Here is a 26670-nt window from a genome sequence, read left to right as displayed (position 1 = left end):
TCCCCAGGCAGGATCGGAGGCCCCCCCTGTGGGCTTTCTGGGGCCTCACTGAGGTCCGGGTCCCTTATGTCCCCCACCCTTGTATTAACCCATCAGTCTCGCCGCAGAGCCGAGTGGATACTTAGCACATGGTAAGTGATTAATACTGTGTAACGACCGAAGGAAAAGATACAACGAGCTGCCGGTTCACAGTTTCAGCTCCAAAATTATAGAGTGGTAAGTTTACGTACACTTAGATAAGAACATTTACTTAAAAGTTAAGGATCTAGAAAAGTTGACAGCCTCCGATGTCTGTGTTCCTTGTCCCAACAGTCCCACTCCTGGGTGTTTATCCTCCAGAATGATGTTTTTCAAAGGTTGAAGCCCATTTTAGTGGGTCGTGAAATCCGTTAAGTGGATAATGATCAGAATTTGTAAAACGCAAACTAACAGAGAATAGAAAATATCAGAACGTGTCTCGGGTCGTAGGGTATTTACTTCGTGAAACTTTTTTTTTTTTTTTTTTTTTTTCCTTTTGGTTTTATACACACACAGATGTGTGTCATGATGTAAAACGTCATTCCTTAGTATGAGTCATGGTCAAAAAAGTTTGAAAGCCACTGCCCTAGATAAATTTTTAGACATATACACAAGCAGACCTGTACAAGAGGGTTACTGCAGTGTCACGTGTAATACCCCAAAGATTCATGTCCATCTGAAGGAGAAAGGTAAATTAGAGTCTAGTCATAAAATGGAACCCACCCATTACAGTGGAGAATGAAGTAGTTTTGTGTTTTAACACAAATGCGTCTTAATAATGTTGAGCCGAAACAAAACAAAAGGCAAGTTGCTGAAGGATACTGTATATTATCTATGTGAAATTCAGAACCTGGTAAAATAAAGCTGTTTAGGGATGCGTACATAGGTATTAAAAGGAGTAAAGAAAAATGGTCAAGAAATTAATAACCAAAAGTCAAGTTAGTGGTCATCTCCTGGGGAAGGGAGGGGGGTTGTGAATGTGAAGGGACACGCTGAGGGCTTTTGGATTGTTGGTAATGTTTTATCTCCTGACCTGGGCAGTGGTAAGATGGGCGTTCGCTTTATGAACCTTTGATAAATGATACATATAATGTCTGTATATTGAATTTCCCTAAAAATATATTAAAATATGGGCGTCGCAAAATGAAGGAGCCTGAAGCCAGGGCTCTAGTCTATTATTCATATTTTTCTAGCTTCTCTTTAAAAAAAAAAAGTCGTGATCAGGGAGGGGTACCTAGGGAATTTAAACAATATCAGTAATGTTTTATGTCATAAATTCGGTGATGGATACATCAGTGTTCATTAAATTGTTTATATGTTTTTATATAAATTTATAATATGTAAAACAATATTTAGAATAAAATTAAAATTATTCACAGATAATGTGACCATTTTGGTGTGATTGCTTTCTGAAAAGCAACTTTTACGTATTTTTTTGGTAAAATTGAAATTGTATTTTATATAGTAATTTAAACTAAAATAAAATTCTTTTATGAAAAAATTAAACATTGAAGAGTATGTAAAAACACAACAGACCTTCATCAAGGATTTTAAAATGCTAACCGGGTGTCATATTTACTTCAACAATTTCAGTTCCTCAGTCACTCTATGCCACATTTCAAGTGCCTATTAGCCATATGTGACTAATGGCTGTTATATTTTATTATATTATTTTATATTATACTAATATTATTTAACAGAACATTTCCATCATGGCAGAAATTTATATTGGAAAACATTGTTCAAGAACCAAATCCTTTGTTGGTTATGTAAACTGCAGACAGTCTCTTCTTTGTGCTTTTGTGTCTTAAGATATTCTTCTCTACTATTAAGGAAATATATTTTGAAATTTTTTTCTAAAAGTTTTACGGTTTGTATTTTTTACACATTTAGTCCTTTAATTTACCAGACACGTATATGTATATAGATGTGTGTATTTTATTTATGTTGTGAGATCAAGATTAATTCGTTTTCTGTTTCCCTTGTGGAGTGGTCATTGTCCAGTGCCAGTGATTTGTGTTGCCACCTCTGTCATATACATATTCCCAGATGTGCTAGGGCTCGTTTCTGGGCCCTTTACTCTGGTCATTGATCTGTCTCTCTGCAAATACTACAGGCTTTTATTTACTGTTGCTTTGTAGGTAGTATATTTTTCAGCTCTAACAATTAACAATTTTTTTCATTATGATATTTTTTTCTTTCCCTCTGAGCTTTTTAAAAGTATTTTCCAGTTCCAAATGTGGAAGGTTTTGTGAGTTATCCTTTTGCTATTGATTTCTAACTTGCTCTGTAGTCAGCAAACGGGGGCTCTATGCTATCGATTCTTTGAAATTTGAGAATTGCTTCATGGTTAGTTTTTCAGCTGCTCCGTGAATGATTGAGAAGAATATGTACTCACAGACTTTTGGGGCAAGGTAGGTGTGTGTGTGTGTGTGTGTGTGTGTATAAATTGTGGCGTTCAAATCTTTTTTAACCTTACTAATTTTTTGGCTTGTTTGATCTATCAGTTACTGAGATGCGTAATAAAAATATCGCAATAAAATTAATTTTCTCAATTTCTTTGTAATCCTGTCGACTTTGCTTTATAAAAGTTGAAAGTTTATACAAATTTAGAATTGCTCTATCTTCCCTGTGAATTGGGTCTTTTGTCATTCTATGTGATGTCTATGCCCCCCCCACCTTAAAATCCACTGTGTTTTATAATAGTATAGTCACACCTTTCTCTTAGTTGGCATTGACTTAGAATATCTCTTTCAAATAGGTAAAACCTGATTTTTTTTTTTTTCTAATCCACTCTGACAACCCTTGGCCTTTTAACTGGAGCTCTCAGCCCAATTAAATTGAATACAATTGCTGATATATTTAGGATTAAAGTTAGCATTCTGTTTTATGGTTGTTTTTATCCTCTGTTCTTTGTGGTTTTTTCCCCTCTTCTTTGCTACCTTCTGGATTTTTTCTTATTCTGCTTTCCTCCCTCTCGACTGGTGTGTAAATTACATTTGAGTTCTTCCTTTTAGTAGTTTTCCTTTAAAATAATGTATGTATAAACTTAATCTAAAGTTTATTAACTCTGTTCTTCCAAATAATTCAAGAAACCCAGGTTGCTTTGGCACCAATTAATCTCCTGGCTTATATGTTGTTGTCATCCAGAATTTTAGTTCCATCTTGATCTTTTTCTCCTGTAAATTTGACAGTATTATTTTTTCTTTTTATTGATTCTTTGCTTGTTATTGCTTCTTGCATCTCAGATCGTTCTTTTTTTTCTTCCTCAAGTATATATTTTAGAAGCTTATTTATTAAGGGACTATTGATGGCCGGCGTTATCTGAAAATGTCTTTATTGTGCTTTCGTTCTTGAATGACGGTTTTATTCAGTATGCAATGACGGTTTCTTTCTCAGCCGCTTGGTGGTATGGTTCCATTGACCTCTGCTTTCAGTGTTACAATTAGTTCAAATAACTGTTGTTTGTTGGTAATCTTTTTTTGCCTGCTTTTAAGATCTTCTCTTTTCTCTTGTGTTCTACAGTTTTACAACAGAGTGTGTCTTGTTGTTAGTGCCGTCGAGTGGATTCTGACTCCTAGCGCCCTGTGGACAGCAGAGCAGAACCCTGCCCGGTCTTTTTGCGCCACCCTCTCCCCTTCCAGCGCTCTATCAGACAGTGCTCCGCTGCTATTCACAGGGTTTTCATCGCCAGTTTTTTCAGAAGTGGGTGGCCAGGTCCTTCTTCCTAGTCTGTCTGAGTCTGGAAGGTCTGCTGAAACCTGTCCATCATGGGTGACCCTGCTGGTATTTGAAATATCTGGGTGCGGATGTTTCATTTATGCTGGGTTTATTGTGTTCCCTGTGTCTAAGGTGTGTCTTTCATCAATTCTCGGAAGTTTTATCCTTTATCTTTCAGTGTTGTTTTTTCTCTATTTTTTTAATTCTTTCCTTCAAGAAATCAGATTAGGCTTCTGATCAACCTTCTCGTTCTATCGTTCATGTCTTTTAATCTAGCTTTTATGTATTTTGTATGTTTTTTTTTGTCCATGTTGAATTCTAGATAATTTCTTCAGATCTGTGTCTGTTTTGTTTTCTTCTCCAAATTGAACTATAGTTTACATATAATAAGAACACAAAAAGAAAGTGTATGGCTTGATGAAATTTACATATATATATACTCTTGTGATCACCATCCAGATAAAGATCTAAAACATTTTTATCCCTGCAAAAGTTCCCTCCTCTCTGTTCCTATCAATAGAGCCATTCCTGTCCCCAGTTAACTAGTCTCCTGACTTCTGTCACCAGGGATTATTTTCAAGTGTTCTTGAACTTTTTAGAAATGGAATCATATAGTTTATTCTTTTTGCATTGGTTTTCTTTTGTTTACAGGATATTTTTGAGATTCATCCATATTGTATGTATAAGTAGTATACTTTTTTTTTTGCTTTATAGCAACAAGTGGCAAACTATGACCTGCTGGCCAATTCCAGCCCACAACCTATTTTTGTATATAAAATTTTATTGGATATAGCCATGTCCGTTCAGCACAGTTGAGCAGTTGTCACAGAGACCCACAGCACCTAAACTATTTACTATTTGACCCTTTACAGAAAAAGTTTGGTGACACCTCTTCTAAAGTATTGCATTATATGGATATACCACAATTTATTTATTCTTTCTCATGTTGATGAAAATATGAATTGTTTTCAGTTTTTGGCCTTTATAAATAAAATTGCTACAGATGTTCTTGGAACTGCCATTGGTGGACATATTGACTCATATCTCTTGGATGTATACCAAGGAGCTGAACTGATGATCTTTGGGTAAGTTGGTTGCATTTCCATGAATATTAATAATGTTGAACATCTTTTTATATCTTTATTGGACATTCATATTTCTTTTGTGAAGTGCCTGTTTAAATCTTTTGCCCACTTTTTTATAGGTTATCCTTTTGTTAGAGAGAGATATATATATATATGTACACACACACATAAGTTCCTTATATATTCTGGATAGGAAACCTTTATCAGGTACATGTTTTCAAATATTTTCTACCTGTCTGAAGTTTGCGTGTTTATTCTCTTAATGGTGCCTTTGGGTGAGCAGATGTATTTTTGTGAAGTGTAGTTTATCAGGTTTTTTTGGAGGGAGGGAGCAGAAGATTAGTGCTTTTCTGCACCCTGCCCACAAAATTTTCTCCCATCCCCATATCTGCCCACCCTCAAGGTCCTAAAGACCTTTGCCTATGGTTTCCTCCAGAAGTTTTGTAGTTTTAGGCCTCACAGTTGGGTCTTTATCTCCAGTTGATTTTGGTGTATGGTGTGAGGTTTGGGTCAAGAGTCATTTTCCATGTGGACATTGAGCTGCTCTATACATTTATTGAAAAGACCTTTCTTTTTCTGTTGATTTGCGGTAGGGCCTTTGCTGAAAATGAATGATCATATATTTGGCTCTGTTTCTGGACTCTATTCTGTTCCATGTGGACTATTTATCAGTTCTTCCATCCGTACTACACTTTCTTAATTACTATGGTTTATAGTAAGTCGACGTACAGTAGTGTAATTCCTCCGATTTTTTTCTTCTTAAAGATTGTCTTAGCTACTTAAGTGCTTTGCATTTCCATATAAATTTTAGAATGAGCTTGTCAATGTCTATTTTAAAAAAATCTACCAGACTTTTGATTGGGATTGCATTGGCCCTACAAAACAATTTTAGGAGAATGGACATCTTAATAGAATCTTCCAGTTTTGGACGTAGTATATCTCTCCATTGAATAAGTTCCTCAGTTCTCAGCATTGTTTTGTTTATTTCTAGGCATTTGATTTTTATGGATGCTATTGTAAATGGTATCTTTTTTCAATTTTATTTTCCAACCATCTAGGTGGTACAGAATATAGAAATACAATTGAGTTTTGTATATTGAGCTTGTATTTTGTGACCTTGCTAAATTCACTTTTCAGTTTTGGTGGTTTGTAGATTGTTGGGGATTTCCTAAATGCACAATCATGTCATCTGCAAAAAAAAAAAAAAAAAAAAAATTTAAATTTGCTTTTCTAATTTCTATTCTTTTTTCTTTTTCTTGCTTTATTGCACTGGTGGGGACACTGGAACAACATTAGCAGAAGTGTTAAAATGGACATCCGTGCTTTTTCCTGATCTTAAGAGAGGATACCTCAATATTTTGTTATTAAAGATAATATTCACTGTACTTTTTTTGTGTATGTCCTTTATCAGATTGAGGAAATTCTCTTCTATTCCTGGTACTGAAATTTGTTTTCACAAGTGGGTATTGAATTCTTAAAAACTTCTCATGAAATAATTTTAGATTTACAGAAGAGTTGCAAAGATAGTATTGAGTGTTCCTGTAAACTCTTCACCCATATTCCTCTTACGTTAACATCTTACATAACCATGACCCACTTACCAAAATTAAGAAATCAGCATTGGCGCAGTACTAGTAACTAAACGGCAGACTTTATTCAGATTTCCCCAGTTTTTCCACCAGTGTCCTTTTTCTGTTTCGGGATCTAATCCATATACCACATTGTATTTGGTTGTCACGTCTCCCTAGTCTACTCGAACCTGTGACAGTTTTTTAGTCTTTCCTCGTTTTTCATGACTTTGCCACTTTTGAAAAGTACTGGTCATGTATTTTGTACAACGTTTTCTCACAATTAGACTGAGGTTATGGACTTGGGGGAAGACCACCACAGAGATGTTGTGCCCTTCTCATTGCATCATATCTGGGGCCACTTGGTATCCACATCAACGTGAACCTTGATCACATAGTTTGGACAGTGTCTGCTAGGTTTTCCTGTTGTGATGTTACTACTTGTCAATTTCTGTAGTCTATTTTGTTAGAAGCAGTCCATGCTCAAGGGGAGGAGAGGGAAGAGTATCAAATGATTTGTGGGTATCTGTTAAAACTACCACGGTAATTAATAAATATTCTGAGGAAGCTGTTTTGAAGTTGAGCAAATGTCCTATTTCTCCTTAAGGTTTTGCTCACTAATCTTAGCATTCAACTGATCTTGCCTATAACAGTTATTATTGTGGTATTCTAATGGTAATTTCCCATTTCCTTCATTCTTTCTACATTTATTAACTGGAATTCCGACTCTGGAGCCAGACCGCCTGGGTTCAATTCCTAGTTATGCCTCTTTCTTGCTGTATAGTATAATCTTGGACAATTACTTAACTTCTCTGTATTTCAATTTTCTCATCTGTAAAATGTAGATAACAAGTGTCTACCACAGAACGTTGTTGAGAGGATTAAATGAGCTAATATATAGAAAGGGCTAAGAGTTGCACTTAGCCCCAAGAAGTATTCATTTTTTTCTCTCTGTTATTTTGTAATGTGGTAGGTTATTTTCATTTTAATTATTTTAATAATTATATAAATTGTTTAATTGCTAAATCAATTAAATATACTGTACTCTTGGATAAACCTTGTATATATTTATATGATCTGGATTTAACTTACTGTTTAATTTTTTTTCATGTAATACGCATGAGTCATACAGTGGCTGTTCTTTTGCCATAGCAAAAGACATAATGAATGATGGATTCCTAAAAAAAAAATATTATGCAAGAGCTTAGTAAATGAGGTGGCAACATTCCCAACTTTCTAGAGCAATTTATATCTGAGTCTTTTGGTGGAGATGGAGACAGAGATAGCTCTTGCAAATAAATCCTTTTAAATATTGAATTGAGCAAATGCAAAACTTGACATATATTGTGAAAAATGGCCACTCAATAGGAAGGAAAAATGATTTTAGCTTTTCTACATGTTTCACCTTGAACATTGTGTTATTATAGAGATTTCAATATTTGGAATATTCAAGAAGAGTCATTTGCCAACATTATGTATTGAGCACTTTCAGCATGTCAGGCAGTGTGTTTTGCTGGTTTGGGATACTTTGCTCTTGAGCTTATGGGTCCATTAGGATTGTTTCAAAAGTTGAAGGTAGGCCAGTTGACCCATCTAGGGAAACTCAGTGTCTGTTCATTTTTTAAAAGTTGGTAAAATTGAACTCTAATGTCTTTCCTGTCTGTTTCTTTTGCTCTTCTCAGCATCTCGGATTAGGCCTTATCCTCCTCTGCTATTTCTCCCTGTATTGAGATTTTCCTTCCCTTCCTATCGTATAATGACCACTGGGGTCGTTCCTGAAAAGAATCCTTCAGTGACATCCTGGGACTTGAGGAAGCAGGTCCTTGACTTCTCAGCCTGACAGTGGTCCTTCTCTGTCTAGTCCCACCTTGCTTTACCAGCCTTATTGTCTCACTCCTCAGAATTAGTCCAGTGGCCCGGTTGGTTTAACTACTCATCAGAACCTGAAGTCACTGCACTGTTTTCGAGGTTACGCTTTTTATCCGTGCCATTTCCTCTGCCTTAAGTGGATTTTCCAAACATTTTCCAGGCTCTGTTCTGAGGATGCTGTCTCCACAATCCTACTAAGCTAGATAGGAACCCTGTAATTTATCATCCATAGCCCTTGTTAAATTTTTACCTTTCATCACCAATCTTTCTATCTAAATGTCATTTCCAGTTGGTCAGGTTCTTAGAGATAGGGTTCCAGTACCTACCATGATCCTTGGCATACAAAGAGCTATTGCTAAATAGCTACCACTCTGAAGTACCTACTAGAATTGTGCTACAATTTTGCAAAGTAAGTATTATTGTCTGTGTTTTAAATTGTGAAGAAACTCAGTATCAAAGAGATTAAGAAGCTTGCCCAACCGTATAGTTAGTAGGTGGTAAAACTGGTTTGTCTGATTGAAAAGCTCTTGCTGTTTCTTCTGTGCCGTAGTGCCTTGGTACTAAAAATAAATAGTTAAATAAAATTATTAAGCAGATATATTTACGATAAAACACACTGCTGAAATTGCTTCTCTGACATGGCCGACATGCTATGTGGAGTCTTCGCTCCAGTGACCAAGCTAGTTGCCGTGGACTATCTGATGTACTCCTACTTTCTTTGAATTTTCCTTCTAAGTTTTTGTGGAGACTAATGGATAAGGTTTGCATAGTATAGCTTTGGCTTATTTTGGGGTCAGTGAAATAGAAACTTAAGCACTATTTTTTCGTCTTTGTTTTATTTTTGAGTAGAAATATTTGCATTTGCCTAATAACCTTTACTAGGCAACTAACAGTCTGCTTATCTTTTATGAAGTGCTTTTTCTCTTTCTATTGAGGTATGAAATACATGGGGAAGAAAGCATATAAAGTGTGCCAATCTTAAATATGCAGCTTGATGAATTTTTATAGATATGTACACTTGTGTAACCACTGATCAAGATAGACAATATTATATCCATCTAGGAAGAGAAAACTCTCTCGTGCATCTCCGGCCCGTACCTCCTTTATAGATTGTGCTCTCCTGATTTCTATCACTGTCCATATATTTTTTTTTTTTTTTGGAAGATTGACCCTGCGCTAACATCTGTTGCCCATCTTCCTCTTTTTCTTTTTTCTCACTAAAGCCCCAGTACATAGTGATGTATCATAGTTGCAGAGTTGTAGCTCTTCTATATGGGACACCGCTTCAGCACGGCTTGATGAGCAGTAAGTAGGTCCGCGCCCAGGATCCGAACCTGCAAACCCTGGGCTGCCGAAGCGGAGCACTTGAACTTAACCGCTACGCCACAGGGCCGGCCCCTGTCCATTAGTTTTGTCTATTCTTGAACTTTAAGGGTAACCAAATAGCATGTACTCTTTTGTACCTGACTTCTTTCATTCAGCATAATTTTTTGAAATTCACCCATCTTGATGCATCTATAGCTAGCTTGTTCTTTCCTTCTCATATATATTTTTCTGAGTCACATTCCATGTATCAGTTGTACCACAATTTGTTTTTCCATTCTGTTAGTAGATGTGTGGGTTGTGTTCTCATTTTGACTATTACAAATAAAGCTGCTATGAATAGTCATACATTGATCTTTTGTGGACATTTGCAATATTTTGCTTGGAAACATATCTAAGACTAGAATTGTTAAGTCATAGGGTAGCCATATGTTTAGTTTTAGTGAATTCTGCCAAGCAGTTTACCAACAGTGAATGAATAAATGTGCACTCGTGCTAGCGTGAGAGTTACAGCTGTATTCCACATTTTCACCAGCACTTGATACTGTTACTCTTTTTTCATTTTAAGTGGATGTGAGATGATAATATCTCATGGTTTTCATTTGCGTTTCCTTCGTTATTAATAATATTGAGCACCTTTTCATATGTGTCTTAGATAATTCGGACATCTTTTTTTGTGCAGTACTCATTCAAGTCTTTTGCTTATTTTTATTGGGTTGTCATCGTATTGATTTGTAGGAATTCTTTGTATTCTGGAAAAGAGTCCTTTGTTGGATACGTGCGTTGTAAATTGCTTCTCAGTCTGTGACTTTTCTGTTTTCTCTTTTAATACTGTCTTTTGATGACAGAAGTTCTTAATTAATCAAATCCAGTTATCTATTTTTTGAATAGTTACCGTGTTTTATGTCCTGTATAAGAAATCTTTGCCTATTTCACAGTCATGAAGATATTTATTTTCCTTTCACATTTAGGTCTGTGATCCATTCTATGATTTATCTCAAATTAATTTTTTGTGTTATGTGAGATAAGGGTCAAGGTTAATATTTTTCAGTATAGAAATCTAATTGCTCTGAAATCTTTTTTTTTGCTGAGGAAGATTTGCCCTGAGCTAACATCTATTGCCAATCTCCCTCCTCTTTTTGTATGTGAGCTGCTGCCACAGCATGGCCACTGACAGACAGGTGGTGTAGGTCCACACCTGGGAACTGAACCCCGGGCGGCCAAAGTGGAGCACGCCAAACTTAACCACAAGGCCACCGAGGCTGGCCCTGGAATCCTTTTTGGAAAAGACTTTCCTTTCGCCATTGAATTGCAGTGGTGCCCTTGTGGAAAATCAAGTGCCCATCCATATATGTGGGTCTGTTTCTGAACTCTCAGTTCTGCACCATTGTTCTGTTTGTCCCTCATGGTTGAAGGTGGCAGGTCAAGCTCTATCACGTTGATATTCCAGCCAAGAAGAAGGAGGGAAAAATAAGAGTATGCTCCTTCTTCAAGGATTATTCCCAGAATTTGCACATAACACTTATTGCCTACATCTTGATAGTCAGTCATATGACAACTTTTATCATCAAGGAACATTGGGAATTGTCTTCATTCTCGGGACTCTAGTCCCCTTTTAAAATTCAGAGATTATATTACAAAGGAAAAAGGGAAGAATGGATATTGGGGAACGTTTGCAGTCTTTGCCACAGCTTCTGTTTGTGAGCACTTTGCAGGTGTTTGATAAACATTTCATTTGATTAACTCTCGGTTACTTCTCATGGCAATCTCATAATCATACATGCAGATATCACAATCCTGTGATAGAAAACTCTCCCAGATCTACTTAACAAGAAGTGTGCCGAGTGGTACTGGAGTCAGCTGCTTCCTAATGAGACAAATGTCCAGATCTTGTTCAAGCTCCTCTCAAGTCACCCAGTATTTCTTCTTTATATGACATTGTTGCCATCATAGCAGTTGGGAGGGAATGAAACCCTAAATAAGGAAATCTAAAGAGAGATGTGGCTCAACAGGTCTCATAATAGAGTGGACCATGGTGGGAGGGAGATTAAGTGAAACATCTTTGGTCTCGGTTAGCTCCTAAACATCCCTCGTCCTTTATATTTTGGAAAAGAGATTGGAGATCTAGATTCTAGTTCTTCTGTTTGTCTTAATTTTACTGTTGGCTGCTATTAATGTAGTCAGTGGATGTAGATTTTTTTCATTTCATAGGAAATGTTTAATATTACTAGACATTGAAACAAAAGGTCTCTGTCTGATAATTAAGTTTTGGGCCCACCCAATGTGAAGTGTCCTTCCCTCTTTCATCCCTGGGATTGATACTCTGAAATATCCAGGGTGGTAGATGTATTAGTCTGCTTGGGCTGCCATAACAAAATACCACAGACTGGGTGGCCTAAACAACAGAAATTTATCTACTCACAGTTCTGGAGTCTGGGAGTCCAAGATCAAAGTGCCAGCAATTTCATTTTCTGGTGAGCCCTTTCTTCCTGACTGGTAGACCACCACCTTTTGCTGTCTCCTCACATACCCTCTCCTCTGCATTTGTGAAGGGAGAGTAGTCTCTGATGTCTCTTCCTCTTCTTATAAGGATACAAGTTCCACCTTATGATCTCATTTAACCTTAGCGACCTCTTTAAATGCCCTGTCAACAAATATCATCATCTTAGAGGTTAGGGCTTCAACCTGTGAGTTTTGGAGGGACACAATTCAGCCTATAACATTCCTCCCTCTGCCCCTCTCTAAATTCATGTCCTTGCATGCAAAATACATTCATTCCATCCCAACAGTCTCAAGAGTCTTAACCCATTCCGGGTCAACTCAGAAGTCTAGAGTCCAAAGTCTTATCTAAATATCATCTAAATCAGGCATGGATGAGACTTGAGGTATGCTTCACCTTGAGGCAAAATTCCTCTCCAGCAGTGAACCTGTGAAATCAAACAAGTTAGGTGGTTCCAAAATACGGTGGTGGGACAGGCATAGGATAGACATTCCCATTCCAAGAGGGAGAAGTTGGGAAGAAGAAAGGGGTTGATGGGTCACAAACAAGTCCAAAATCGAGCAAGGCAAATTCCATTAGATTTTAAGGCTCAAGAATAATCCTTTTTGGCTTGATAATCTGCCCTCTGGTTTCATGGCCCTAGGCAGTGGCCCCACCCCCTCAGTTGTTTTGGTAGCCTTACCTGAGGCAATGGGCAGGGCAGCCTGGCCTGCAGAAACCAAGGATAGGGGCCCCACCCTGTGAATCCAAGGAGGAAACAGCCTTGCCCTCTGGGCCTGTAATGGAAGAGGAACACTGATGGTGTCTGAATTGCCTTTGGGGTCATTCTTTCCTTTTCTTGAGGAATAAAGCATATTTGCAGCCAAATAGCTGTATTGTCTAGTCCTGTTTAATCTCAGAAGTCCAAAAGCCTTCCTTTATTTCATCCCATCTATGTTTCCTTTGGACCAAACTGGCAGTGTCTCTGCTGGTATAATCCCGTCTTTATTCCTGGCTTCTGCTGACTTGGCTGATTAACTCCAAGGGTAATCTCCTTATGGAGTGATTGTCCAGCCACACCCTTGGTGTTCTCTCCAGAACATGTTTTCTCACTTTTGCAATATGGGTAGGCTGAGAATTTCTCCAAATCTTCAAGTCCTCATTCCCTTTGGCTTTCCTTCAATTTCTCTGTCTCCTCTTGCATTTTGCTATGAGCAGTAAGAAGCCAGGCCACATCTTCAACACGTTGATTAGAAATCTCTTCAGCTAGCTCTCCAATTCCATCCCTTGCAAGTTCTTCCTTCCACTAAACACCAGAACACAATTGAGCCAAGTTCTTTGCCACTTTATAAGAAGGATCGCCTTTCCTCTGGTTTCCAATAGCATGTCCTTCATTTTCATCTGAGTTCTCACCAGAATCACTTGTAATGTTCATATTTCTACCAACAATCTCATCAGAGCAATCTAGACTTTTTCTAGCATGCATCTCAAAACTCTTCCAGCCTCTACCCATTACCCAGTTCCACTGACATTTCCACATTTTTAGGTATTTGTTAACGACAGCACCCCACTTCCCGGTACCAAATCTGCATTGGTCCCTGCTTAGGTTGCCGTAACAGAATACTACAGATCGGATGGCTTAAACAGCAGGAATTTATTTTCTCATAATTCTGGAGGCTAGAAGCCCAAGATCAAGGTGCCAGCAGATTTCTTATGAGACCTCTCTTCCTGGCTTGCAGATGGCTGCCTTCTTGCTGTGTCCTCACATGGCCTGTCCTCTGTGCGTGCACGTGTGCATGGAGAGAGAGTAGTCTCTGGTGTCTCTTTGTCTTCTTATAAGAACACCAGTTCTATTGGATTAGGGCTCCACCCGTAACCTCATTTAACCTTAATTACCTCCCTGAAGGCCCTGTGTTCGAACACACGGTTACAGTGGGGGTTAAGGCTTCAACATATGAGTTTGGGGGGATGCAATTCAGTCCATAACAATGGGTTTTCTAGAAATGCATGCAGCAGTAAAATATTGGAACTGAATATAAGCTGCTTTAGCGTTCATGCTACTCTCGTTCTCTGCCATATATTTTATAAAAATAATATCAGTAGTCTTTAGAATGCAATTAGTTTAGTTTAGCTCCTGCTGGAGATTTCGAGAGCTTGTGTGAAGTAGAGCTGTGGTGTTAAATCTGTCTGCACTTCTGTGAAGCATGAAGTCAGTGTCATGTTTTAAGGGCAGTACCTTGTCACAAAGAGATGTTTAAAACTGCAATCTAGAAAATTGCTTCTAAACCGCTGGGGAAAGATGTTCGTATTCTCAGAGGACGTGATGTAGAACACCATTCCTTGTGAGGTTTTAAAATCTGTATAGGAAAATTGTTGATTTTTCTGATATATTTCTGGGATTATTAAAATGATACAGATCCAGACATATAGTCTTTGAATATTATAGATTATAAATTTTGCCAGTACACTTTAGGGATTTAATTTTTTTGTAGCACTTTACCTGTTCCTGTTAATCTCAGTTTTTCCCCACAATGTTGGAAGAATAGATGATGGAAAATATTCTAGTTTTAAAGCGTAAACATGTTACTCAGATTTTTAAAAATTAAAGTAGATGTTATCTCTGTGTGTGTGTGTAAAACAAGGAACATTTAATTTTCTCTATTAGGCTGACAATTCAAAATATCTTATGATTACCTAACATCACTCAATTTCCCTGCCTGCTCTTATGCTGGCTTGGATTAAAACGCGAAAGAGAAAAAAGAGACTTGATTGGTCCATGAGGTTGGGATATTCTGGAGAAGAGGATTGATCAGAGGTTGTCTATGTTGAAGACCGTGTTTATTTCATGAATCTTCTCTTAGAAGCTCTCAGCTGTTTGGAAGCCAGCGTCCCTATTCCTGTAATTATTTTGATGGATGGAGGGAGTGACATAGTCTTTTCCCTCTCTCCCCTGGTTATTTTGTCCTGAATTACCTATATATGTTATTTTTAAATGGGAACTGTCAAACTTCACTGGCCAAATAGGGTCCAGGACTACAGCAAGTCTTCGCGGGGGACTTAGGAACAGCTCCTGTAGAGCTAATTGTGGTCGAGGCAGTGTCTGACCTTCCTCTTTGGAGCATAGACTGATGAATAACAGTTCCTCCTGAGCTGTCAGATCTGGATCCGCATGTGTAAGGGGAGATGAAGTGAAGTGGATAGAAGAGGTTTCCAAATGAAAAGGAGATCATAAATCTGTTAAAAGAAGGTGTCCGCAGTGAAAACACAAACACAGACAGTGTATGGTGGCAGTCGTGAAGTGCCCTAGAACTAGTAAAAAATCAACTTATAATAGAAGAAATTTGAGATGAGCAGAAATCTACTTGAAAAGGCATAGTCTCTTTTTAGATCAGAAAGGAAGAACAGGATAAGAAATAGCTTATAAATGCTATTTACATAATTAAAGAAAGAACGTATAGGCATACCTCATTTTATTGTGCTTTGTTTTATTGTGTTTCACAGATATTGCTTTTTTTTTTTTTTCACAAGACCCCTGGCCAGCAAAAAGATTAAGATTCACTGAAGGCTCAGGTGATGGTTAGCATTTTTTAATATTAAAGTATTTTTAAATTAAGGTATGTACATTGTTTTTTTGGATAAAATGCCATTGCACACTTAATAGACTACAGTATAGTGTAAACATAACTTTTATATGCACAGGGGAACCAAAAAATTCTTGTGACTTGCTTTATTGCAGTATTCACTTTATTGCAGTAGTCTAGATCCAAACCCACAGTATCTCCAGGGTATGCCTGTATTAGCTGGGTAAGTTCTGTCCGCAAGAGATTTGGTGGCATTTTAACATGACCAAGGAAGAAAGATCTGCTGAGCAGAGAAGACTGTTGGGTCTCCCAAGGTCTATATTCCTGTGGTGTAGAGTATGGTAAAGTTATTCCTCTGTCAACAGTTGATACCACTGTCCATTAAAATCATTGAACTAACTTCCCTTGTTTGGATTCTACTCCACTAAGAAACCTTGTGTATCAGTCAGGAGAGGCTAGATTATGCTGTGGAGCAAACAGCTCCAAAAGCTCAGTGGTTTAAAACAACAACAATTATTAGTTTATTGTTTGCCCTTGATACATGTCGAGAGTAGATTGGTGGGAGTTTCCGTTTTACAGTCACTTAGCGACCTCATACTTTGTGGCTGCGTGATCTGAAGCACATGGCAGTGACACACAGGTTTCCATCACACAGGAAGAGTGTGTGAGAGGGTTTCATGCTGTTAATTAAATACTTTGGTTTGGAATACTTGTTTCTGCTCACGGCCCATTAGGTAAAACGAGTCACATGGCTCCCTGCTAACTGTAATGGAGTCGGGAAATCTACTTGTCTCCTGTGCCCAGAAGAAGATGACTGGATATCAGTGGGCACTGGAAATGTCAACCACAGTCAGCCCTTCTGCTCACTAAATATTCAGTTCACTTTTCTTCCCAAATACGCAGAATAGTAACTGCCTCCCCACAGGGTACAAGCTGACTTTCTGTGCAATTACTGCACCCCACTCAGTGTCTGGGATTTCTGGGTTATGTGCAGTAATTTCTCCATTAGCTCTAGGCATGTCTTCTCTTGGTCGAGAGACCTGTGAAATAAAAATGCAAGTTATTGCGCACACCGCACTTGCCACCTCACTTGCCACCTCACATATGTAATATATGACGGTAGAATAGGGACAGGTGAAATACAGAAAACTATCCATCTAGAGAAGGGGAACGTGGAAGACACACTGGACTCGCTGGTCCGTAGCAATTCTGAAATCCTTCACAAGAGAGATTGAGACACCCTGGGGGAGTAAGATGTTGCTTCATTGTGGCCTGGTTCTGTCTCCCGGTTCACTGTTTTCAGAAGCCCTCTGGGGGGTTCTTCCTTTTCTCTGATCTTCCTTAGCCGCATATAACGAAGTAGAGAGCAGAGAATTTGCTCTACTTGGGAACTGAGAGACTCTTTCTGCCCGCTTCCTCCATGGAGAGGGTTGGGAGCCAAAGGGTCATTTTAAGACTTCAGCTGATAGGCTGGTTCTTTGGCAACACAATTCTCCCCAAAATCTAGAAGGTTTCTTATCTGTCTGCAATCATTTCTATGTGCTAGTAAACACACCCGTTTTTTTCTTTTGTTTTGAGACCCGGTTCTCAGATCTGCTACATTGATTTGTGTTCTCACTCTCATGGGTCTTTTATTTTGGGACTGGCTGGCCTTGATTGGAAAACTTTACCCTTAATCTGATCTCTTTCCTCAGTCATTTTATCCAAATAAAATGATGTAATGGATACGTTATTTATCCTTTGTCCTGAGGCAATTTAATTAAAAAAAGAGATTTTCCTGGACTTATGATCTTCAAAGTCATTAACTGTTAGTATGGGAGTTGAGAAGTGGTTACTTCTTGCAACATTGCAAATCTAAAATGTCTGGAGTCTCACCATTCCCCTTCACTTCTTCTTAAAAACTGGATAGTTCTTTTCTTTCTTTCTTTCTTTTTTTTTGGTGAGGAAGATCAGCCCTGAGCGAACATCTGTTGCCAATCCTCCTCTTTTTGCTCTTTTTGCCGAGGAAGATTGGCTCTGGGCTAACATCCGTGCCCATCCTCCTCTACTTTATATGTGGGATGCCTGCCACAGCATGGCTTGATAAGCGGCATGTAGGTCCGCGCCCAGGATCCAAACCTGTGAACCCCAGGCCGCCGAAGTGGAGCGCACGAGCTTAACCACTACGCCACCAGGCCGGCCCCTGGACAGTTCTTTTCTGAGCTCATCTGTTTCTTGAATACCTTGCCAAATGCAGCCAAGAATAACCAACGCACACTTCAAGTGTTTTGTTTTCTTACCTCTTCTAGAGCTGCAAGTTCATCAGGCAGGTGCTCTGCCTCCCGAGGTACCAGAAGCAAACGCTTTTCCGAATATTATTCCACCGTATAAAATACATCACTATCTTTCCAGCCCTTAAGATCACTTTCCTCACTGCTCCCTGACCACTAAACCAAGGTCATGTATTTTAGGTTTTTGCTAGAGAACCATCCTACTTCTGGTCCCAGTTTCTGTGCAATCAGGATGTGCTCAAGTTACACTGTGCTAAGAAGCCATCCCCAAATCTCAGTGACTTCACAGAAGAACATTTCGTTTCTTTGCTCACACTAAACACCCATTGTGGATTTGTGGGAGACTCTGCTCTTCGCAGACAGACTCAGGCCTGTGGATGCCACTATCTTGTAGCTGTCTGCTTTCTGGAAACCTTGGCCTTCTCGATTGCCACAGGGAAAGAGAGTATTAAGTGGTCTTACACTAGTAGTTAACTATTTATTAGCAGCCTAGGACTAGTCACATGGCCTGCCTAACTATAAGGGGGTGAGAAGTTCAAGTAGGAGTATAAACTGAAGGATTTAGATGGTACATGTAAATAGTTATAAGTTAAGCTAATTGTGAAAATATATCATTCCTTGACAAATTTATCTCAGATGACCTGGAAACCAGGTTTGCATGTGGAATTCTTGGAGTCTTGAGATTTCTGCACCTCTAGAACCTGGCAATGTAGGGAGAGCTGGCCCGTCTTCCCTTCTCTTCATGTTCCAGGCCCAGTTCTGCACCAGGACGGGTATACATTTGACCTATATCCACACCCACGCAAACAGCCATGCCTTGGCCACCTCTTGGGCCTATGGCTGCATAGACAACGGCATGATCTGTCCTCAAAAACACAGGTCTGGGGAAGAGGGCTATGCAGTCCCTGGTAATAGGCTTGAAGCTCTTTGGACAAGGAATTCCATGGTTCCAGAAACCTGGAGAATAGTCTAGGAGGGGAGATCTGGGCCTGGGTGGGTATGTCCTCTTAGACTCTTGGACTTCTCACTCTAGAGGGAAGGGTTTGCTATGAACCCCTCTTGCCCAGGTTTAAGGGCAGTACTAAGCGAGTGTAATATCTGTGTGCCTAGAAAATGAGAATAGGATGTGGGTGAGCACACAAGTGTGTACCATCCCCTCGTGCTTCCTAATTTAGCTTCCCAGATAGAACTAGGGAGGGAAAATGCCCTGATCACCCAAGTTGAGTATCATGTTTTGACAATTAATAATTCTCATTATAAAGTCCCGTTGTGATATATAAATCAGTTTCTTATGTGTTGTCTCATAGCAAATTTGCATCAACCCTAGGTTTTCTGACCTTATGAAAGTATTGGGACTATGTCACATCTCTGAGTGATGCCCCTACCTTGTTACTATGTAATAGGAACAACTAAGAAGCTAGGAGATCTATCCATCATGACGGGCAGGCGGCCTGGGGTGCAGAATCCAGGTGATCAGGTCAAATGCTGGCTCTGCTACTTCTTACCTGACTGGTACCGGGAAAGGTTTTATTCTTTCTCAGCCGAAATTTTCTTATTTGTACGATGGGCATAAAACCACCTATTCTCGGGTTGACGTGACAAATAAAATAATACACACCAAGTGGTCTACACAGAAAATATTCATAGGTCAAGCAAAGTCTGTTTTTTCAATTAAAAGTGATGAAAAACAATGAGATATTCTAAGGAGTAGGTGAGATTTAATGCAGGAAGGATGACTTAAGGGAAGAAGGAGACGGGGTCCCTGGAAGATGAAGTCGTTAGTCTAATATCCTGAAAAGAGTGCTTTAGGGCAGCCCTGGGCTCTTGCTTATCTCCAAGGGAAGGTGTGTCTTTACTATCTCAACCTAGTAATCTCTCTTCGAGCTTCAGTGTCCTGATTTTTTAAATGATGATAATAAGAATTGTTTGATTGACCTTGATAAGGATCCTTTGGTAGAGTGGTGGAGATAAGAGCCAGGGGAATGGGTTGGAACGTGAATAGGAGGTGAGGAAATGGGGATTATCTAAATTTCCAGTTCTTTTCGGAAGTTAGACTGGGAATATAGTGAGAGCCGAAGTATGATGCAAGGTCAATGAAGGTTTTGTTTATTAAAGGTAGGGAAATATCAGAGCATGGTTGTATATTGGGGAGAAGTATCTCTAGTAGAAAGGGAGAGGATGATAATGTGGAGGAAACTGAGTGGAGAAGTGGGGTTGACCTTTGGTGCTAGGAAGGGAAGTTTGTAGGTTTAGCGTTGGAAAGATGTGACGCTCTATCCAATAGCTTTTTTTTTTCCTCAGTGAAGCATGAAGAGAGGATATTAGCAGAGAGATGCATGTGTAGTAGTCTCTTCTTATCCGCAGTTTCGCTTTCCGTGGTTTCAGTTACCCGCAGTCAACTGTGGTCCGAAAATATTAAATTAATTAAATTGAATTCCAGAACTAATTCATAAGTTTTGAATTGTGCACCGTTCTGAGTAGCGGAATGAAACCTCACACTGTCCTGCCCCATCTCACCTGGGACGTGAATCATCCCTTTGTCCAGCGTGTCCACGCTGTGTACACTCCCCACCCGTTAGTCAGTTAGTAGCCTTCCAGTTATCAGATCGACTGTCGTGGTATCACAGTGCTTGTGTTCAAGTCACTCTTATTTTACTTAATAATGGCGCCAAAGTGCAGGCGTAGTGATGCTGGCAATTCGAATATGCCAAGGAGAAGCCATAAAGTGCTTCCTTTAAGTGAAAAGGTGACGGCTCTCAACTTAGTAAGGAAAGGAAAAAAATCATATGCTGAAGGTTGCTAAGACCAATGGTGAGACAAATCTTCTATCTGTGAAATTGTGAAGACGGAAAAAAAATTCGTGCTAGTTTTGCTGTCGCACCTCAGATATGTACGTACGATAGGAAAAAACATGGTATATATAGGGTTCGGTACTATCCACAGTTTCAGGCATCCATTGGGGGTCTGGGAACATATTCCGTGGAGATAGAGGGGAATAACAAAAGTGGGGAGATGTTCTGGAGTTGTTGGGTAGGCTCCAGAACCCAACTGAGTCTGAGGTGACAGAGTTAGAGTGAAGTCACCCTCCCCACCTGTGAGATCCCATCTCTGAACCCTCCCTCTCCACTTCTCCTGCAGTAGCCTTTCCACTCTGTTGTTTCTGTGCTTTTTAATATCCCCTGAGACACTCTCAGTCCCACTAAGCTGCCTACCTGGGCTGTCCAGGTTATCTCCAGGGGACCCATTATTATTTGGTTAGCTCTCTGATTACAGAAGTGCATAGGTTTTGAGTAGTCTACCCTGACTGTTGCCCCTAGCTCTTGTTATTTTTGGTGTGAGATTTTGTGGAGAGTGAGGTCTTTCAGAAATGACTATATGATCTTCATCTCTGTATGGTCATCATAGTGGACTGAATGTTTATGTCCCCCCAAAATTCATATGTTGAAATGCTATCCCCCAGCGTGATGATATTTCAAGTGGAGCCTTTGGAAGGTAATTAGATCATGAGGGTGGAGCCTTCAGGAATGGGATTAGTGGCGTTATAAGAAGAGACCAGAGAGCTAGCGAAGCTAGTTCTTTTTCGACCGTGTGAGGATACAAGAAGTCGGCAGTCGGCGACCCTGAAGAGGGTTCTCGCCAAGAGCCCAACCAGCTTGGCACCATAATCTCAGACTTCCAGGCTCCAGAACTGTGAGAAATAAATGTGTATAGTTTAAGCCATCCAGTCTATGGTACTTTGTTACCCGAATTGACTGAGACAGTTATGGTTAGTTTTTTATATCCTAGAATTTTAAAATCCTTTAATATAGGTTAGTAAGCGATGTCATCTTCCTGGCAGGTAAGTGAAATTTAAAGGAAAGTGTCCACAATATCCCCTGATGCTGGGCCCTGCCTTTCAATGAGGTCTTGATTCCTTTCCCGTGTCAGGATCCAGGTTCCTGGAAACCAGAAACTCTGATGAAGAGGAGCCATCCTGCCATTGTCTTTACCGTGGTTGTGCTCATCAAAGGCATTTCTTGGATGTTTGTGCGTGGCTATTCCTTTGTAAGCCTTGTTGTACAGATATGGTCCCTATCCTCTAAGAATTTAACAATTTAAGAAGAACAGTGAACGTGAACATAGATGTTATAGCTGTGGTGACATACAAACAAAAGAAACATGAAAAATTCAGCCAATTTTGTGGAAGCTTTTAGGATGAAGAATCAATGAAGAACCATATAAGTATTGTGCTTACTCTGTATATGCCAGAGTGACTGTGTTTAGCATTAGGATGAGTAAGAGGGCCATCGATGCTTAGGAGTAATCACTGTTACTTACCAAGACTTCCTGGGACAACTTGCATTGTTCATCATAGACGCCAATGGTAACGCAAATTGACTTGATTTCATCGTCATAGGTTTCTTTGAAGGACAGTATAGCCCAGATGTAGTGGTGTCAGGTGTCAGGATCAGCCATTTGTTAGTTGTGTGACCTTGGGCAACTTACTAAACCTCTTGGTGCCTGAGTTTCCTCATGGGTCAAAAAGGGATAATAATGGTGCATACCTCATAGGGTTGTTATGAGGATTAAATGAGATATATAGAATACCTAGATTATACCATGGTAAGCACTCAAAGGTTTCTTGTTAGGAAAATATTGAAAATACCCTCTATCAGAAATGGATCCAGCAGGCAGAAAATCAATAACGACATAGTTGATTGTTCAACTAGTTATAATTAACATCTATAGACTACTTTATCCAACAACAGCAGAATATAAATTCTTCTCAGACGCCAGCCCGGTGGCGCAAGTGGTTAATTGCACACGCTCCACTGTGGTGGCCCAGGGTTCGCCAGTTCGGATCCCGGGCGTGCACCGATGCACTGCTTGGCAAGCCATGCTGTGGCGGTGTCTCATATAAAGTAGAGGAAGATGGGCACAGATGTTAGCCCAGGGCCAGTCTTCCTCAGCAAAAAAAGAGGAGGATTGGCAGGTGTTAGCACAGGGCTGATCTCCTCACACAAAATAAATAAATAAATAAATAAATAAATAAATAAATAAATAAATAAATAAATAAATAAAAATAAATTCTTCTCAAGCTCACATGGAACATTCACCAAGATAGACCACGTTCTTGGCCGTAAAACACACCTTAACAAATTTAAAGGAATAGAAATCATACAGTGTGTGCTCTCAGACCACAATAGAGTTAAACTAGAAATCAATAATAGACAACTGGAAAATCTCAAAATATCTGGACATTAATCAATACACTTACAAATAATACATAGGTCAAAGAAGAAATCCCAGGAGGAATTGAAAAATATTTTGAACTAAATGAAGATGAAGCATAACTTATCAAAATGTGTTGGATGTGGAAGAAGCAGTGCTTAGAGGAAAATATGTAGCATTGAATGCGTACATTAGAAAAGAAGAAAGAACTGAAATCAATAATCAAGTTTCCACCTTAGGAAACTAGAAAAAGAAGAGCAATCTAAATCTAAAGTAAGCAGAAGAAAAGAAGTAATAAAAATTAGAGCAGAAATCAATGAAATTGAAAATAGGAAATCAGTTGAGAACAATGAAACCAAAAGCTGGTTCTTTGAATAGATCAATAAAATTGATAAGCCTTTAGTGAGGCTAACTAAGAAAAGAAGAGGGAGTATAAAAATTACTAATATCAGAAATGAAAATGAAAGAGGGGACATCACCTCTGATCCCTTGGACGTTAAAAGGAAAATAAGGGAATACTGCGAACAACTTAATGCCCACAAATTTGATAACCTAGATGAAATGGACCAACTCTTTAAAAGACACAGTCTTTCAAAACACACAAGAAGAAATAGACTATCTCATAGGCCTATATCTATTAAAGAAATCAATTAATTACCTTCCAAAACGAAAAGCACCAGGCCCAGATGGGTTTACTGGTGAATTCTGCCAAACATTTAAGGAAGAAATTATGCCAAGTCTCTGCAGTCACTTTCGGAGGATAGAAGCAGAGGGAACACTTCTTAATTCATTCTATGAGGTCAGCATTAGCCTAATACCAAAACCAGACAAAGACATTACAAGAAAAGAAAACTGCAGAGCAATATCTCTCATGAACATAGATTCAAAATTTTTTACAAAATATTAGCAAATTGAATTCAACAATATATAAAGAATTATACACCATGACCAAATGGGATTTATCCCAAGTAGGCAAGGCTGGGTCACCATTCGAAAATCAGTTAATGTAACCCATCACATCAACAAGCTAAAGAAGAAAAACCACGTGATCATATCAATAGATGCATAAAAAGCATTTGACAAAATCCAGCACCCGTTCTTGGTTAAAAAAACTCTCAGTAAACTAGGAATAGAGGGGAACTGCTTCGACTTGGTAAAGACTATCTACGAAAAACTTACAGCTAACATCATACTTAATGGTGAGAAAGTAGAAGCTTTCCCACTAAAATCAGAAACAGGGCAAAGATGTCGGCTCTCATCACTCCTTTTCAACATCATACTGGAAGTCCTAGCTGATGCAGTAAGACAAGACAAGAAAAGAAGAGGTATACATATTGGGAAGGAAGAAATAAAACTATCGTTGTTCACAGATGATATGATTATCTATGTAGAAAATCCGAAAGAACTGTCAAAAATACTCCCAGAACTAATGAGTGATTATAGTAAGGTTGTAGAATACGAGGTTAATATACGAAAGTGAATTGCTTTCCTATATACCAGCACCGAACGAGTGGAATTTGAAATTAAAAACACCTCCCTCTCAGGACTGGCCCCATGACTTAGTAGTTGGGTTTGGCATGCTCTGCTTCAGCAGCCTGAGGTTCTCAGGTTCAGATCCCGGGCATGGACTTATACCATTCGACAGCCATGCTGTGGTGGTGACCCACGTACAAAATAGAGGAAGATTGGCACAGAGGTTAGCTCAGGGCGAATCTTCTTCAGCAAAATAAAAATAAATAAATAAAAAACACCTTCCTCTCTATTTTCTATGAACCTAAAACTGCTCTAAAATCATAGTCTTTTAAAATATATATTTAAAATGTGGAATCGACGAGGTCAGATAATGCTTTTAGCTTACTTTTCCCCTTTTGGTTTTTGGAGTGGTCTGTGTTATGGTAACAATGAGGAAAAAACTGCTCTCCAGAGAACTTGTTCCTTAAACTAAAACTTGTTCTTGAATGCAGAAAAACAGAATTCTTTATTCATGATTTGACTTATCACTAGTTAGTAGTCTCTTATGCACAATGAGTAAAGTACTTATTGTCCACAAATGAATGTCATTATTTTGGTGTTAAAAATATCTGTGCATGGGGTTAGGGAGAGAAGGGGGTTGTGGGGAAGGAGGTGGGTGTGCTTATAAAAGGGCAACATGAGAGATCCTTCTGGTGACAGGGACTGTTCACTATCTTGACTGTGGTGGTGGATATGTGAGCCTAGAGGTGATAAAATTCTGTAGAACTAAATACACGCACACACAAACTAGTGTAATGAAACTGGGGAAATCTTGAAAGACCAGTGGGTTGTATTAACATAAATATACTGATTGTGATTTTGTACTTTAGTTTTGTGAAATGTTACCATTGGGGGAAACTAACTAAAGGGTACTCAAGATCTCTTTTAAAACCACATGTAAATCCACAATTATCTCAATAAAATTACAATTAAAAAATGCATGTGCAACTATTATATAAAACTAATAAATAATTTTTATTTTTGTTTTTAGGTTGTTCCCACCTGATTGACAACTATCCTTGGCCTTTGTAAGTTGATATTTTAAATTTTTTATGCTCCATCTCCAACATTTTGTATTTTCTAGTTACACGAGAGTACTTTTCTAGAGAACTGGGAGCAACACTTTTTAATTATTTGCTTCTTATATTATTATAAGGTCTGTTTCACTTTTCTGATACCATTAGATGATAAATAGTTATTTTGAGGAAGTTTGAATTACAGGTCTAGGGCCATCTGTTTCTCTGGAGTGGCTTCCTATCAGGGTTATGATTGGTGGGAGCTAAGTGCCATCTGTGAAGCTGAGGTTGTATATACATCCATCCTGCTGGACGTGACAGCCTTCACCCGGAACCTCTTCGTGGCAGATGGTAAGAGGGACCCAATAGCCGGGGAGAAAGCCACTAGTGTGAGCCGTTTGACTAGTGAGGTAAAATGAATTCTGTTTCATTGACCTGTGAAAATCTGCAATTAGATGAAATAAGGGGAGGATTCCAGATTGGGAGAATTTAGCTTCCTTCCCAGTTTATCATTTGGAGTAGCTATATTTCTGTTCCTTAACTTTTTCTTCGTAGTGTATTGATAAAAACTTAAACTGCTATTTTAGTAATGGGGAGGTTTTTTTTTTTTCTAATTCAGTAAAATCCAAACATTTCAAATGGGGAGATTTGAACAAACATTTTTTTTTATTGATGTCATAATAGTTTATAACATTGTGAGATTCCACTTGTACATTATTATTTGTCAGTCAGTGTATAAATGTGCCCCTTCACCCCTTGTACCCACCCCCCAACTCCCTTCCCCCTGGTAACTCCCAAGCTTGAACATTTTTAACCTGAAAAAGTGAATTATTCCCTGTATCACTGAAAACATTTACAACATTACGTGGGTTTTACTTGGCTAACTTCTTAGAATAGAGACTGCATTGCCAGTATGGAAAAATAAGGTTATGAATTATAACGTGCAGCCAATAGTTTTGATTTATATATGTCATCATATTGCTGGAGAAGAATTGAAATATGCTAAACTAATTTTAAA

General features: G+C 38.8%; 1 protein-coding gene across 6 annotated transcripts in view; it reads left to right on the top strand.

Moving 5' to 3' along the window:
• Nucleotides 1-26670, top strand: part of PLAGL1 (PLAG1 like zinc finger 1) — a 113565-nt gene that overhangs the window by 39277 nt on the left and 47618 nt on the right. For 5 of the 6 annotated variants that reach the window (XM_087425174.1, XM_087425178.1, XM_087425177.1 and 2 more), the window contains exon 2: nt 25628-25664. The gene's annotated coding sequence lies outside the window, so the exon portion shown is untranslated. Of the gene's footprint in view, nt 1-4166; nt 4824-25627; nt 25665-26670 lie in introns of those variants that run through there. The other variant, XM_087425175.1, reaches the window with a different exon arrangement.

This window comes from Ceratotherium simum, chromosome 38 (assembly GCF_057802395.1).
Source record: "Ceratotherium simum simum isolate JZ-2026a chromosome 38, ASM5780239v1, whole genome shotgun sequence".
NCBI lineage: Eukaryota > Metazoa > Chordata > Mammalia > Perissodactyla > Rhinocerotidae > Ceratotherium > Ceratotherium simum.
This window is presented reverse-complemented; position numbering and strand designations above follow the sequence as displayed.